The sequence below is a fragment of the Lolium perenne genome, chromosome 2 (assembly GCF_019359855.2).
Source record: "Lolium perenne isolate Kyuss_39 chromosome 2, Kyuss_2.0, whole genome shotgun sequence".
In the NCBI taxonomy this organism is placed as follows: domain Eukaryota; kingdom Viridiplantae; phylum Streptophyta; class Magnoliopsida; order Poales; family Poaceae; genus Lolium; species Lolium perenne.
Window position 1 is genome coordinate 201,692,886 of NC_067245.2, and position 2,968 is coordinate 201,695,853.

A 2,968-nucleotide genomic window follows, 5' to 3' on the forward strand; every position below is an offset into this window, starting at 1 on the left:
GGACGACGCGAGGCGCCAGGGCCCACTAAGCGGTCGTGGGAGCCTCCCGGCTCTTCGTGTTGCTTAACCACTGCTCGCCGATGAGTTTTGGCAGGCAACAGCCGGTCCTTGTTGGCGGGCGCGAGGTTTTGAGACTCTTCGCTGGGCGAATGCTTTGTCTTGGCGGCCGGCCAGGACCGACGACGGTGACGCCCGTGGGCACCGCATCCTTCTTGAGTGCGTCGTCGAAGCGGGTGTTTCTTGATCTCCGCCCGGGCTCTCCGGGGGAAACCCTAGATCCCCCGCAGGATCGGGCGTGGGCGGCGCTCTTGTGTCGCTTTGACTCTTGGGGCCTCGCTTTGGACGTCCACCAGACAAAGGGTCTTGCGGAGTGTTTTGGTGGTTCGGCGGAGGCGGGCTCGTCTTCGGCTAGGTGGGGCGCGGCCTCGGGGCCGGCGTGGTAGTTGGAGCGGTGGCTCCGGTCTTTTGCCTCCGCCTATTGCGTTGAGGTGTGGTGTCGACCTGGTCGGTCGTCGACCCGTGTGGAGCGTAGCCTCGGGGCTTGCGTGTGGTGTCGTGTTGTAAGGTTTTTCGGCAGTTTTCCTCATAGGCCTTGTTTGGTTCCAGAGTATTAGCGGGGATAGGTATTATCCCAGCCCATTTCCGAATCCTCAGTTTTCCCGATAGCCCATTTGGTACTTTGGTCCAAAATAATCCCCGCCATCCCCGGAAAACCCCGTCCCCGATCCATTTTTTGCCTTGGGCTCAATCCACGACCCAGGGGTCGCGTATTATCCCCGTCCCCAATCCAAACCCTACCGCAGCGCTCAAACGGCCGGCGGCGAGCGTACCGGCTGCGAGCGGTACCGCGGCGAGCGGGCACTACCGAGTGGAGGTGCACGAGGCGGTAGCTGCCGGAGGGGAGGAACATCTGCGGGGAAGACAGTACCATATCACCGCTCCACATCGCCGCTCCACATCGCCGCCGCCGCCGCCGTTCTTGGGACCTGACCGGCGACGCCACCTCCTGTACTTCGGTATCCTCTCCGGTAACCTCCCCGTTCTCTCTCCCTCTCTCTTCCTGTCTGCCTGGAATTGATACATGGCGTGAGTGGAGGAGGCCCCTGCCCCTGCGGCGCGCGCATGGCGGCGACCTCCGCACCTCTTCCTTGCTTCATGGTCCCTGGCCGGGTAGGACTTGGTCGATTTTACAGCAAAAAAACATTGTGTCTGCCTGATTTGGGTGTGACCTCAGACCTCGGCAGGAGTACGGTTTTGGGTAATTGTGGATTGCTGTGTTTTCGCTCCAGGCCCAGGTCGAGTTGGAGCTGTGCTAGGCTTCTAGTTCTAGGTAGTGCTTCATTTGAAAACCTGCCCTTGTGCTGCTGCGGAATGGTTGGCATGTGTATGCATTCTGTGTCGGTGCTTTAGTCACTTACTCGTGAGATTACAGAACATTTGCAGTAGCTTCAGTGCTCTGAAATATTCGTGAGCACCCCAAAAGGCCTACAGAATGAGAAAATCCCCACATGCCTGACTATGCACCATCTTGGTTAGATTACTTTTCAGAGTAAGGCACTTTACCTGCTTGTCAATTGGTCTCTAAATTGGTTAGTACATTTTGTCTTCCTGAAACCGAATTGGTGCCTCAATGCTTGAATATCTACAGTGACAAGAACATATTGTGAATTTACCATAAGAAGTGAACAACGAAGCTGCTCAACAATTTACCATAAGCAAATGCATCGCTGCCTTGAGAACCTTGCAAGGTTTTGATCCTGCTGAAAAACCAAAAGCCTTTGTGGTCTTCAAAACTGTCGAGAACCGCGAGATATTCCTCGGTTCTGTCGAGGACAATGATGGCAGTGCATTAGCTTGGCTTCGCATTGAGATGGCCATGTTACCATCAGGTAAGCTCAGTTCTATCGAGGACATCTGGTTGTTCCCTTTTATTTTTGAGAAGCGGAAGGTTGCCTTGCCTGGTTCTAACTATTTTACTATTTTTTACCAGTACATTGTTATGCAAATTGTTCAAGTGTACCAACAGGATAAACTACTATTACTACTCCACAGGGATTAGAAGATTTTAGGGCTTAGAAGATCAGTAGTAGTATTATATTGTTGTTTGCATGCCACCACTGTTACTTAAAACATTCGGAGAAAGCGCAGGATAGTTTTCAATTTGTTCCCATTTTGCCTGGCTGATCCCTGTTGCATTTTCTAGCTTGTATCTGTGTTGGTTACATGCGAACTTAAACCAAAAAGCCCCTGCTTGTATCTATGTTCTCTCGTTAAAACTATTTTATGTAAATTAGCTTGTGTTCTGCCTGTGCTCTGAAGGAAACATCTATTAAACTGTGTTATGCATTCCTTAAACAGTGTTATACTAGTTGGATGCATTCAGCCTAGTTGGTTATTAAGATGATCGTTATTGACAGGAAGAGTCTGGCATTGTCAGTTTTAGTTAACTCTACATTTTTAGAACTGCTTAATCTCGTGCAACAAAAGTTCAAGAAAATAGATTAAGATATTCAGTCTGCATCTAGTGTATTAGCCAGCCAGTGAATGAATATACTCAAAATGCATAGCCTGACCAGTAGTGGAGAGGCATTAGTTGGATTTTGTTTCTTCCTGTTGCTTGAAACGTTGAAAGCAGTCTGACACTGGTTGCTGTCAAAAGGGCTTGCATGTGTATACAATGGATATCTATATGCTTTCAGTCATCCATTACCTGAACAGGATTATGCACCAACATCTAACATCTTTGCATATGATTACAGGCAATCCCTGACTTGTGTTCGTTGAAGATCGCATGGACTAAATCAACATAGTTTCCAAGAGTCGTCTTTTCTGATAGAAATTATTTTGTCGGGAATGGTTGTATGGAATTTGTAATTTATGACAAACTATGACGAATTATGTGACTGAAACTCTTGTGTTTTTGAATGTTGATAACTGTTGGACGTTGACTTCACAAGCTTATTTTCGT

The 2,968-nt window shown here is 49.2% G+C and overlaps 1 long non-coding RNA gene across 2 annotated transcripts; it reads left to right on the forward strand.

Annotated features, from left to right (window-relative positions):
• The first annotated feature begins 712 nt into the window (after positions 1-712).
• Positions 713-2,968, forward strand: LOC127318396 (uncharacterized). Of its 2 annotated transcripts, none has more exons than XR_007861845.2 (3): positions 713-1,549; positions 1,649-1,889; positions 2,760-2,968. It is a non-coding gene; the product is annotated as an uncharacterized lncRNA (long non-coding RNA). The 2 variants fall into 2 exon arrangements; XR_011752269.1 differs by having other exon boundaries at positions 713-1,028.